Source organism: Apis cerana, linkage group LG2, assembly GCF_029169275.1.
Source record: "Apis cerana isolate GH-2021 linkage group LG2, AcerK_1.0, whole genome shotgun sequence".
In the NCBI taxonomy this organism is placed as follows: Eukaryota; Metazoa; Arthropoda; class Insecta; order Hymenoptera; family Apidae; genus Apis; species Apis cerana.
Window position 1 is genome coordinate 7,971,290 of NC_083853.1, and position 13,952 is coordinate 7,985,241.

Genomic DNA, 13,952 nt, shown 5'->3' on the forward strand with positions numbered 1-13,952 from the left:
CATTTTGTCACACTTCGATTCACAAAAGTTCCTTCTAATTTGAATCAAGAAAGACAAGCGACAATTGAGGAAGAAAGGAAATAAAAAAAATAAAAGAGGAATATCTTGTTGTTGCAGGCGAGGTAGCGCATTTATCGGGGACGGTGGAGCAGAAGCAGTAGAAGCGTCCGAGTACGTTCGGGAAAACAGCACAATTCATGGGAACGTCGACGATCGAGGTTCGAAGCACACGCGTACACGTATGGTGGCAGTTCGCCGCGAGTCGGCCGGCGATATTTCACAGAGGCAAATCGGGTGAAATGGTTCAGAAAGGATCGAATCATCCGCGTTTTGGTCGAGCAATCCGAGCACACCCCACTGTTGCCCGTCTCTTTATCTTTTTCCATCCACGTCCCCTTTCCCCGATTACTCCGCATTCTATCTCGCGCACAGGTGTTTATCCGACCGTACACCCGACACTATTTTCCCCCTTTCTTCCCTCTCGATTCCTCGCACGATCATCCCCAGATTTATATCTCATCGGGAGAGGAAGCAAGTTCTGCTTCCGTTTATAGGGCACACGGACGGAGCGCGGTCGTTTGAACGCGATACGATTTACCATTATATACCTCGATTCGTATACTCGTTACATAATCCTGATACTCATCACTCGAGGAAGGTAAATAAATTTTTAAAACGCGTTCTTCTATTAAACTCGTCGATCACCAACCGTTCACACCGTTGAATTGGAATCAGGAGAGAAGCAAGATTATCGGCGGAACACGATTATTATCGCGGTATCGTTTGTTGAAAAGTGAAATGAAAACAACGTTTTCGCCTACTTACAAGTGGATCGCGCGATCAGCAGAGGCACAGTGTCCCACTCTCCCTTCCGAGAAATGTCTCTCCCTCTCTCTCCCTCTCTCTTTCCCTCTCTTTCTCTCTTTCTCTTTCTCGTCAAACAATGGAAATGTCCTCGTCGTCGTTCAATCACACAGGTTGATCGGTCTTATCCAGTCGGGGTTGCAAGCTGGTTCGTTTCCACGAGGTCGACGTGCGTCATTATTGCATGCGTGTCGTGGATGATGGGTTGGTACGCGTACTCGCGCGGAAATCGCCGTGGAAATCCTCGGCCGTGGATATCCTCGCCGTCGGTCGTACGTAACGATCCCCGCTCATGCCGTGAGAATCTCTCGCGGCCACTTGTCTTGGGTAGCCGCCAGGAGCCGCGGGGGCTTCAGAGAGAAGGAGAGGCCAGGCGTTACGTAGGAGGAGGTGAAGATGGAGTAGGAGGAAGAAGGTGGTGGATAGTGGTGGTGGCGGGTTGGAGGTGGCGGTGATTCCAACCTCGTGGAGAAAGGGGGATGAGGAGAGTTGCAGGAGGTAACGCGAGGGAGAGGGCGGAGGTATTCTGCCCCACCCGTACTCGCCTCTGATTGGACCACCCCCGCTTCGTTTACCCCGGCCATCCCTCTCCTCTTCCTCCTCCTCCTCCTCCTCTGTCTCTTGCACCTCTTCCTCTCCTCCTTCTCCTTCTCCTCTTACTGCCGCCACTGCTCCTCGTCATCCACCTCATCCGCCTCCTCCTCTGTACCCGCCACCTCAACCTCCTTCTCTTCTATCGGGCTACCTTCTACCCGCTCTCTTCTCTTCTTCTTCTTCTGGTTCGCGCCACCTAGCTCTGTCCGACTCCGCGCGTAAGAACGCCCGCCTCTTTTTCCAATGCACCGGAAAACAGGTGCGGAAGCCGGTCGTGGGGATTCCAGGATTTCTACTGGTTCACCGGGAGAACCATCGCCGGCTTGGATCCCCCGGCCTTTATTCCCAGGATCTCAGGCGTCGCGGAACACCCTTCGCCCCGTTGCATTTTGAAAATTCTCTATAACGAAAGAGAGGAACCGTAGACGAGCGACGCGCGGGTGGTGCACGCTCGATAGGCGTTTAGCCGCTCTCCAATCTCTCCGTTCACGTTACCCGTGTATTGCGACGCTTCGGTAAACTGCCTCCGGAATCCTGTCCCTCTCTCTCTCTCTTCCCTTCCCTCTCCTTCTTTCATCCTCGTGTCTTTTTATTTCGTCTCTTCTTTTGTCGTTTCTCGTCTTTACGATCGTTTACTTTTCCCGTGATCGATAAAAACGGCTCCTCGAGTGGATGTCGCCGAGTTCTTTCCCGTTTTTGAATTATTTTTTTTTACGAATGCTTGCCAATTCGCCAATTTTTTGCGGTGTTGTTAGAGGGGATAGATGTCAGAGAGAATTTTTCTCGCGACATCTTAAAATCGGGATATTGTATTTCTCAGGTTATTTCATCTTTCCTTTCATCTCGAATTCAACCTCGTAACTCGATTCTGATCGTAATTCAAATCGTAACCAATTTCCCAATTTCGATATGTATTATACAACACGAAGCAAGAACGCCGCGCGGCGTAACGTCACCTGTTCTCCATCGGACACATCCCCCCTCCCCCTCCTTGGAACGCCGATGGTCGTATTTCGAGCGGAATAAACGATTCGCACGTTTCGACTATAAATTACGGCGCATTTACGACGAACGGTGGAAAGGCATCCGGGACAGGAGACGGACAGGGAGAGGATGCCTTAAGGCGACGGCATTTCGATAATTGGAAACCAATGAGGCGGCAGTGGGAGGGTTTCCAAGCTAAAAATCAACCCTTCCGCCCTAGCTTCGGGCCCTAATGAAGCGAACCTTCGCCGTTGCCAGCCGACGTGCATGCCTCCGCGTCGTATTAATTGCCTGGCCCCCTCGACTTCTCGTCCCTCGCCGTCCCTCGTCTCGCCCCCACCCATATTTAAACCACCCCTTGACTCGCGCCCCGCCGTTTCGCCAGCCCGCCCCCTCCCTCTTCTTACGTCCCGCGCCCTCCGCGTCTCGCAGTTAGCCGCGATATCGCATTCTTCGACAAATTGGATCACGCTATCGTGCGAACGACCGATGGTTACAGCGGCTAATACACGAGCGGCGCGATGGCGGTTGCTTTTGAAGGGAGGGCGGAGGATGAGTCTTCGGAGAGGAATCTTTTACGAGGATACGAGTTTTCGATGCCCGTGTTTTCGAGAAGAAAATTTGGTCCCCTTCTTGGGAAGAAAAAGTTTTCCAACGGTTTGGGACGATATTTTTTGGAGATTTCTCTTTGGGGAGAGTGTACGAGATATATATATATATATAGATTTTTCAGAGAAATAATATATTCGATCGAATATTTCATACTTTAATTTTATACGAGGTATAAAATTAAAGGACGCGTTGCACGTAGCTTTTATCGTGGGAATTTCATTGTTTAGATTCGTTCGAATGAATCAATAACGTAGAAAAAAGTAATGGAAAAATGTGTAAATTAGTTGACAGGTGGATAAAACGATATTTGTTGTGTATGCACTTATTTCAATCATCATAAAAGCTATCAATCATTCCAACTCAAACTTGCTTAATAGCATTTTTCAAACTATATTTTAATTATACTTCAATCATATTCTATTAATTATTGATATGCGTATTGAAATATTAATTTGAAAAGAAAAATGAATTCTATATCCAATATGAATTATAATATTAAATCTAAGAGACTGAAGAAGATGAAACAATTAATCAAATAATTAATTACAATTATTTTTCCATTTTTTCAGCAAAGTCACATTATTAGAGAAATCGGAATATTTAATGCATTGTTTAGAAAACTTTTGCTTTAAATCTTATGTTTTTGGAAAATATCGGGCGATGGTTCTTGGACTTTGCCTTTAAGGTTGTGCGAGGTTAGGGCCATTCTGAACGTAATTCCGTTAGGTAGGCCTCGAATCGATATAATCAACGAATACGCAGGGGATGAGTTTTCACCCGCCACTGCTTCCTTCACTACGATTCTTCCTCCTAAATTCAACCCCCTGCTCTGCAATCTTCGGACGCTCTCCAGGACGACCCTTATTCCTCGGAAGGGTGCGCTACCCGATTCGAACCTATCCGACGGTTTGAGCCGGTGTCATCGAGAGGAAATCTATCTTTGGAATCAGATTGCCAAATGTTTCTCAAACTCGTGAATCATCGCTTGGGAATTGAATAATTTCGAAATAAAATCCGATGAATTGATAAGACTATAATAAAATTAACCCTCGAATAATATTGAATAACAATTAATAAAATACAATGGTTAATTAACCGAGGTTCACTGTGTAGAGTTAAAAAATCAAAACCAAAAATCAGCTCCAAATGCAGTGTCCACAAAAACTGCATTCCATTTCGCACCCTCCATATCCGAAAAGAGAAACAAACACTTACATCTCGAGTATGCGAACGTGTCACCAAACACAAACTTTTGTCCCAAACCATGTCCATCTTAATTCAATTTTTCAACTCGAACCAGCACATCGGATTAAAAAAAAAAAAAAAAAAAGGAACGAACACAAGAAGCTCTCGCACAGTCCCAACCGTGGGACTGAAACCGATTACTTCATTGACACGAACGTGCACCGTCGGCGACGTGGAACGTCGAACTCGTTCCACGTAAGGATCGAAACAGAAAAATGAGATACGACAAGTGTTCGGTACTTTCGATGACGAAGCCAAGACGGCGGAATGAACATGGGCGCGAGATGTGGCACACCCCGAGACCTAGACACTACTGAACCAGCCCCATGGCAAACCTTGTTAACGGCAGTCGACAACCAAGTTTAAACTTCGGGTAACAATTCCCCTACCAGCTAACTCTCTCTCATTCTCTCACCCTCTCTCTCTCTCTCGGTTTCTCTCCTCGCGTGCTCTCCCCCTCCCTCCCTGGAACCATCTCTCCCTCCCCCCTTTTGTCTCTCGTTCACAGCGACGGAAGGTGATAGAAGAATTCTTAAGAAGCTGGTGTAATTAATCATCCCTCGTTCGAACCTACCTACGAGTCTGTGTCGAGGGTAAAGTTGGTTGTGGGTGCCGACAAAAGTTGTTTCGCGAGGAATCGATCGGTGGATGGTTTGGAAAAAAAATTTTTTAAACGCGCGAGAGTATAAATTTTGAATAGAATTTAGAAATCGGTTTTCCAAATTAAGGATTTATTCAACTCTCGATTAATCATCACTCGGATAGACTGTATACGTGGTTGGAGATTATACTATTTATGTTTCTAATTTCTCATAAATATTTGCAACACGTGTATGCGCATATATAATTCATCGCATATGTATATAATTATATCAAGAATAATAATAATTTAAAATATGAAAGAACGAATGAATAAAATAGCACAAGAGATCGTCAATTAATTAATAATCCACAATAACTATATAATATTCTCCAACACCGATTTCAAGCAAAGTCCTGCTGCTCTCAAATCGAAAACATAACTTGTTTCCAATAAAAGTATCCTCGCGAACTACCCTCGTCGCATATCGTATCACCTCGAGCAAATTCCAAGAGAATCAGTAACCGAGCACAAGCTTTCTCTAACTGAACTCAAGACCAAGGGAAGAAACTCTGGAGGCAAAAGAAGTCCTCGTCTCGTACTTGGCCTTGATCGGCCCTCTTCTGTCTTTGGAAACCGGGGCGAAACGCGCCAGCTGTCGTTAACCCCGTATCACGGTGATCCTTCGTGGCCGAAAACGCGGCAGCACGGTGAGAGTGAGGGAGAGAAAGAGAGCGAGAGTGAACGTAGGAAACGGGGGCTTCCTACCAAGTTCACCGCAACCTTCTCGAGCGGCGCGTTCGGTGCGAAACTTGGTAGCCGCGTAACAAGAAAGAAGTAACTATCGTTGAAGCGGACTAGTTTGTTCAATGGCACGAGCCGTGGTGGCGGGAGGGGGCGAGAGAGAGAGTGAGAGAGAGAGAGGAGAAGGTGAGTCGAAGTTCTTCGCAAGAACAAGAACAAAGTTCGAGACCAAAGCACCCCTCGCCCTTCGCTTCTGTTCCTCTCCTGTGGCCCCCTACCATCCTCGGTCCCCCTCGTGGCCCCCCAGTCGGGGTTTTCGTGTATGTATGTACTCTTGCAGATGCGCGCACTCGCCTCTGCGACCAGTTCACCTTGGAAACTTTGACGAAAATCAAATTCCAAGTGCACCGGTTACCCGCCCACGCGGAAGCCTACGAACTTGCCGCCGCGAGGAACGCGCCAGGTCGCGGGAACGCCGCGAACGGAGCGGAGATGCGATCGGGATCGGGAACGTGGATGATGGGATCTTTTCCCCCAGTGGATTTTAACATATGTTTAAGAAGAATATTGTAATTAGGAGAATAGAGGGTATTTGGATAATTACGTAAGTGAATTTTTGAAATTTGGTGGATTTTTTTTGGCGAGAACGAAGTGTGTGTGAATTTTCACAATTTTTAGATTTTAATCGAAGGGAGAAAATACGTTATCGTTTAATACTCGTCCCAACGTGACCGAATTATCTATGAAACGAACGAGGAACCAAACGTTAGTATCCTCTCAATCGTGCTCAATCGAACGAATCGTGGGTTTCTCGCTTGAATCCTTCTATCCGAACGAAACGAAAAGAAGCTGCCAAGTGTAAAAGGTATCAACGATTCTATCAAAAAGATGGATTTTATAAAATCGATCTCGAAGAAAAACAAACAACATTTGTTCAACACAAGTTGGTACTTACTCGTTCATCTCGATCGAGGAAAGAGGCGGCGGTCGCGGGATGGATCCTGCAGCACGCAGGAAGGGTGGATGATCCGCGCGCGAGCGGAGAGACGCGCGGAAACGGCGTCATCGAGCAAGTTGATCCTTGATCACGGTTGGCCACGGTTGAGAGATGAGAAAACGCGCGATATCGGGAGGAGGATAGGCCGTGATGGGAGCCGTGATCGACGTTAGCCAGCCGTACTCGAAGATCCGTCCAAACGTTGCGCGCTGCGACGTCGGCGAGGAGCGGCGATTTTCCACGAGCAACCCCGAGAGGTCGTGCACGGCGAGAGAACGGCGGCGGCAGCGTGAGTAGGAGGACGCCGGAGGAAGAGGAGGTGGAGAACGAAGAGGCGACGGAGGTGGAAGTGGAAGGAGCCAGAGGAGGATTTCGAGCTGGTATTGGTGAGGAGAGAGGACCGCCGCGTTGCTACATCGTCAGGAGTTGCGCGGCTGTGTGTGCGCTCGTGAGGAGTTAGATTAGAGGAGAGGAGAGAGAAGAGCGGCGAGCGTGGAACGGAGAGATGGAGGAAATACAGACGGTGAGGAGGAGAGATAGACGGAGACGGAAGGATGAGGAGGATGAGGGAGGCGGGAGGGTGGTTGGATGTGCGCTACCACGAGGTGGTGGTGGTGAGAGTAAAACTTTTCTCGCTTGTGTTCGTACGTACGCATCGACTCGCCTCCGAGGAAGGAAGGCAGGGGGGGCTACACGGGCAGAAAGAGAGAGTGGAGAGAAGAGAAGAAGAGAAGAGAGAGAAAGAGAGAGAGCGAGAGAGAGAGAGAGAGAGAAAGGCGGATAAAGGTGGAGGAGGAGGAGGAGGAGAAAGATAGGGCGTAGTACGATTTTGCTGGTACGGAGACGAGCTTCCAAGCAAAACGCGTGGTCCACCTCCGAGTTATTTCCTTTTCCAGCCACCCTCGCCTCCCCTTCTAGGCCCGCCCCATCCCTTACACTGCCTGGACGGCGCAAATTATTACCCGTCGCAGGTGCATTTTTTTCTGTTACTCCGTGCAGAGCGTCGAGGAGACCGCATCGTTTCTTTTCGTTCGCGAGGAAGAATATCAACCATCGTCGGTGGAAAGACGGTGGAGAACTGTGGTAACCGTCAAGCGTTTCGTTTCCACTTGGAGACGAGCAGGAACCGAGCTTTACCGTGAGTTTCGTTGCCGCGCTAAAGAGTTCCTCATTCGATCGAAACAAAATTGCGAGAAACTGATACGAAAATTAATTATTAAATTATCTAGAGACCTCATATAAGATAACGTTTTCAAAATCCAAAGAAATAATTGAAAAAATGTTGAAATTGATCTCTATTCATATTCCTCGAGCAATCTTTCGATCGATAAAATCCACCTACACCACCATGTTTCGAAACCTCGATAGTTCGAGCGTTCAGAACGAAAAGTCCGGCTCGAAGACAGCGAGCACGGCCACGATCCTTTCAAGTACTCGATCCGCGAAGAAAGGGACGCGAAATTTTGGCGGAATCGTAAGTGGAAAACCGAAGATACCTTATGATCGCGGACAACAGCTTGTTCGTCGACGGTAGGCGGGCTACCGAACGTCAAGTTTAATGCAGATTAAGGAGCGCGGGGGCTGGAGGGTCCTTTGTAGAACGCGTTTCGTTCGGTATTAGCTGGAAGTAGCTCGTAGAACCGTGGTATTACCTGGAATTACGTCTCAATCTACCGTGGCCGTCGACTAAACTAATATTAAAACTTTTAACGTAGTTAGAGCGCGGCCCGTGGTTGCTTTACCGTCCGTGAAGCTTCTCTCTCTTTCTCCCACTTCCTCCTTGCTTCCCTCCTCCTTTTAAACCCTCTCCTCACACATACATACACACACGCACACATATATATATAAACGTATGTACACGCGTGTACACACTTGTGTACGTGTACACTGTGTGCCCATGTCTGAGTGCACACGGGTTGCATTGACCGAACTTTGATGTGTTTCCTGCACAAAATTCACCTCCGAAGTCATAAATTAGCTACGGAGACCGATGCGTCTCTCCCTTTGGCCACCACCCCTTGAAGCTGCACCAATACACCAAGCCCTGCTCGAGAGACCGTCAAAAGCAAGCAACCAGCACGTATCTACGACGGCTCCCTCGAAATTGTCCGAGAGCTCCGCCGGATCGGCCGCCTCGATCCAGGATAAACTCATTTTTCAGCCCCGATCCTAGGAAGCGAACGAGCGAGCCAACGCGCTCCTCCAACCTTCCTTCCTTCCTTCCTCCTTCCTTCCGTCCACCACCACCGCGCCTACTCTCTCCCCCTCCTCCGTTTGACGACTGAATATTTATCGACGACGATGAACGGACGGATCGTCAGGCTCTGTGTAGTTTGCATGCGCCGTTAGAGGAAGATGCGCCTATTTTTCGGAGGCTGCAACGTGTTGCAGTGACGGACACAGGTTCGTCCGTTTAGAATTTCATATTTTACACGAGGCGTCGCTTTGCGGCCGGATCGTACCAAATAATTATCTCTGTGTACCGTGACCTCCATCTTTTGCCACAGATGATTCCTTTTTCTTTTTTTTTCGTTGCTGTTGTCGAAAGATTTGGATGATTTGGATATCGATAAAATGATGAAAGTACGAACGAACGATTATCCGATTAATTTTGTTATTCTGAATAGAAAAATGTTAAAAGAAAGAAATCAGAATTTATTATGCGATAGTCAATGCGGCGATAGATTTGTGAAATGAATCATGGAATTTGAAAAGAAAAGTGGAGAGAAATTGAAAGAATTTTAATACGTTCTTAGGATTTAAAGATTCGTCAATATTTTTCATTCATAAACGCAATTTGGAAGGAAACGTTGACTCGACTACTTGCGCCCCTCAACAAGAAGTTTTTATTCCGTTTAAGAAGCGGTCGTGTCTTGCCAGATCAGAGCTGCTCCATTTAGAATCTATTAAGTGGATTAAGTTCCACCAATGAAGTGGCCATTCCACCTTCGTCTTTCTTTCGCTCCTTTTTCTCCTCGACTGTTGGCAACTTCTGCTCCTTTCAACTTCCTCCAAAAGTTCCACGCTGTGAAACTGCAACCGAACACGCGGAGGCTCGCGGAGACAGAGAGGGGTAAAATTGAAAATCCACTAGAAAATTTACGCGGGGGAAACATAAAACCGCGAAGAAGGCGGAAACATGACGGATTTATTATAAGAGAGAAGAATAAACTATGGAGAAATTATATGAGCTAAAATCCAAAAATGCAACGATAATCTTACCATCATTACAAAAAATTCAGAATCTTTCTTAATCCTATTATTAACATTATAATAATTTTGTAATCAATTTATTTTATCTTTATTAAAAGAATGCTTTAAAGTATGCACTATAATCCGCGACATTTTATCGAGCAAACTTTAAGCAATTTTTTAATAAAAGATAATTAAAACGATTCGCACATTTTATGTACAAAATTACACGAAAAATTCTATAACAAATCTCTATAATAAAATTCTATAAACAACTGATACTTCGAATATATATCAGCAAGGTACAAGAATATAAAAGATTTAAGAATCTTCTATATTCAACGAGTTTAAGACGGGGGCATTAAAGACATTTAAATTCCTTCTTCGTTCCTCCGCCGTCGTCATTAGTAAATGCGATTAGTATTTACACGTCATAAGCAGTTGCGCCCCTTATATTTCTGTTGATTAACTTTAACCTCTGTATAATTGCTAGAAATGTTGCAGTAAGTTTTCTTGAATAAACATTCGAGCATAGAGCAAACCTAAAGTTAAAATTAAATCAACATTTTCTCGCAACAATCATTATGAAACATTATTGAAATGTAAATTTTTTTTCAGCAAAATGTAGTAATTACGAATCGTGTCGTAATCAAAATATTAATTTTTAAAATATTTTTAAAACTTCCGACAACTTTAAATCATACCATGATGATTAAAAGATTCCATCATCGAAAAGAAAAAGTTTCACCTATAAATCTTAATAAATGTAACCATTTACGAGAATTCATTCAAAAGAAACAGTAACGAATCCACTCTCGACAGAAGAACCATCGCAAAATCTTAATTCAATCAACATTCCCTTACGAGTTGAGAATGCAGCCACAGCTGGTCAGACATCTTCTACCGCCGATTATACCACTACTTCCCAACAAGACGAACTTCCTAATAACTACGAACTAAAAAGAAGAACTCGAACGAGAAACTTCCAAACCCGAATCTCTTCCGCGTGAAATGTTAACGACTCGAAGAAGCGTTCCCTATTATCACAGTCGAACGATAGAGCACACTAATTAATACCAATTACTATCCATATTATAAACTTTCCTCAAGTCTGACCAATCTTATCGTAATCAACTATGAAAAACCATCTACAAGTATCATTATTTCCCTACGAAGCAAACTCTCAAATCGAATCAAAAGTATCAAATAAAATCAACCCCCAAAAACTCACTTATCCTTCCTTCCTTCCTTCCAAGCGATATATCAAAATCAAACAGAAACTTTCAAAATTCACCACGCTTCCCAAATTCGAGCAAAATCGAACGATACTCGATCCCCTCCGAACAAAAATCCCATCCAATCCTTCCCAAATTCAAGCAACGTCGCAGAAAATGAAAAATCATCCTTTAAAAAAAGAGAGAAGAAGCCCTTTCTCTCCCTGTCTCTTTCTCTCTCTCGAAAAACGAGCGAACGCAGGAAAACCGTGTTCGCGTCCCCGATCTTCGAGGAGGAGTGCTGAAGTCCTGCCCCGGCGATTCCCGACCTTCCTCCCCGCGCGGCCATCCTGGCCACCAAATTCTACCGGTTTTCCATCCCTCTCCTCGTCTCACTCCCTCGCATCCACCGCGCTTTGTCACTCTTGCCACGTCTCGTTGGCGCACGCGTGTTTCCCCACTCTGGAAAGCTCGTCGAGCAACTTTCCGGGAGGTAGCACGGGGAAAAGCTCCACGATCCACGCCTCCCACGGTAGGCTTACTTTCCTCTAACTTTTTGCCGTTGTCGCCGTTGACGTCGTCGTCGTCGTCGTCGTCGTCGTAGGTGGTCGTGGTCATACATACGTGCGCGCGCTCTGAGGAAAAACCTCTCTTCTCCCGAGCGTGGCCGCCTCGAAAGAGTTTTCCTGCTCGCCAACCGCGTTTTTCCACCTCCTTTTGCTCCTTTTGCCATCCGTCTCTCCTCCCTCTTTCCCCTTCCCCTCCTCCTCTTCGCCCTTAATCGTGCCTAACTCTCTTTCTCCGATGATCGTTGGATCCCTTCTTCTTCTTCTTCTTCTTCTTTTTTTCGAGTCCTCTTTTTTTCTTTCTTTTTTTTTTTTTGCCCTTATTGTCACCGCGTCCTCGGCCATCACGAGCAATAAACGTCCCAACTCGCGAAATTACCCGTTCGACGACCCGGGAGAAGATTTGCTAGGGAAGTACGGCGTGGACGAACGTGTCGTACGATGGAAATGAGGATTGTACGTTGGTTGATTAGGTTTCCTGGAGACGTGGGTGGAAAGTAATTTTGATCAATTTTTAGGAAGATTGATTGTCGACGGATTAGAGACACGAAAAACCCTTTTTTCCAACCCTTATTGCGCTACATGTTAAATGATTTCTTTTTTCTTTTTTTTTAGATATGGAAATTCCAGCCCTTAACCGTTCGCGTTTTATTCGAAGAGTTTGCCGGTATGCATTCATTTTTTCACGGGGGAACGTGAGGAGGAGCAACAGTAGTGGACGTACAATTATGCAAATGCAGGCCAAAAGTAGGAAAAATGCAGAAGGAAATTATGTTAATGGCCGAGAATGAAATAAAACAGCCACCGGATTACTAGGAACGGCAAAATTCAAAATCCAAAGTTTGGTTACCCTTATTTCTCTCTCTCTTTCTCTCTCTTTGTGTGCTGCTATTCTCTTGCGAAACATTTCGTTATCTTTGTGAAATGATACAAGAAATATTGAAGAAATTTTTTTTTTGAACGTGCATTTTAAAAATTTTAAAATTCATTTTAAAATTCTTTCACTGTGTTAAATCTGTCTCGAAAAAGATTATATAATTTCAAGAATATCCGAGGAAAATTATTTTAATACTTTAAATTTAATCTCTTTCGTTTGCGTATCGAAGAAGATGAAACTTTCTTTTCGAATGCTTCAATATTTGCTGCAATAAATAAATTGGTGATTTCTATCTCAACATCTTCATTCCTGATTAGCTTGCATAGTTTAGCTTAAGAAGTACCGAAAATATGATAGAGAAAAAGAAAAAAAAAAAGAGAAGAAGATATGCAACGACCACAAAGAAAGCGGCTAGCAACGCGGGTAGCCCACAACTCTGCATCGAAGTTAAGAATTTAACTTGGAGAATATTTACTGCGGGCCGAGTTACGAACTTCTGAGATCACTTAGGTCGCTAAGTTGCTCATTGTGTTTGAAGAATAACTTAGCTGAAGTTCAATGAGTCGAACTTCGAGCGAGTGGAACACCGAAACGCGTACATTCTTGCAGTCAAAAAAAAAAAGTGGAAGAATACACGATTAGTTGGACACGCTCTTTCAAATCCCTTTGTCCCGCCATATTTTTTTTCTTTTTTTTTTGAATAACAATCCGAGGCAAACAGATATTTCATTTCCAAAATACACGGCCGATCATATCGTATTCCTAATTTGGGAAACGATGCGAACAAAAAGTCGGATTCAATACACGAAAGTTTTGTATTATGTTTCCAACCCTTCCGGCAATTAATTCCGTCGAACGGGCAATATTTTCTCAACGATTGAAAACGGTTGTAAAGGTGAGGATACATTTTTCAAAAAACGCGTGGAAATCAATTTTACCGGGCATTAATAGATACGCGATGGTTTTTTAACAATTGGTTCTGATTCAGAATTGGAATAAAAGTTTTGGATAGCATTTAACCATCGTTGAAATGTTTGTCTTGGAAGCGTTCAATAGAAGGAAAAATAGAAATTCGTTTCTGTTTTTTCTTTTTTTTTTTCAATACTTTAGGCATCGTTCGCTGTTTTATTTGTCTTAGTAAGAATTGTGGAAAATATTTATTTGTAATTTTAGGATGCATGAATTTTTCATTGAAACAAAAATGAAAAATAATTAACAGCGAAAAAAATAAATTCGAATTCCTTCAACAACTAGTTTGCAAACTGAAATACGAGTACCGTTTCGCAGTCGTACTTAACTATCTGGGTTAATACTTGCCGCAACTTTTCAAAATTTCAATAATCCATAAGGGTAGGAAATCAACGTGAGCACGATAACTAGCGGAAACTAGATGCTTGATTAAAATATTCGAACAATTTTTGATAATTCATAAAAATTACCTCTGTCGAATTTCAATTTCGAAATCGTTATTACAAATTACAAA

General features: G+C 44.4%; 1 protein-coding gene across 10 annotated transcripts in view; it reads right to left on the reverse strand.

Annotated features, from left to right (window-relative positions):
- Positions 1 to 13,952, reverse strand: part of LOC107996810 (putative mediator of RNA polymerase II transcription subunit 26) — a 286,687-nt gene that overhangs the window by 178,814 nt on the left and 93,921 nt on the right. Inside the window, exon 1 of one of the 10 annotated variants that reach the window (XM_028666280.2) lies at positions 6,579 to 6,889. The exons of 8 other annotated variants lie outside the window; for them this stretch is intronic. The gene's annotated coding sequence lies outside the window, so the exon portion shown is untranslated. Of the gene's footprint in view, positions 1 to 825; positions 1,188 to 6,578; positions 6,890 to 13,952 lie in introns of those variants that run through there. One more of the 10 variants, XM_028666281.2, reaches the window with a different exon arrangement.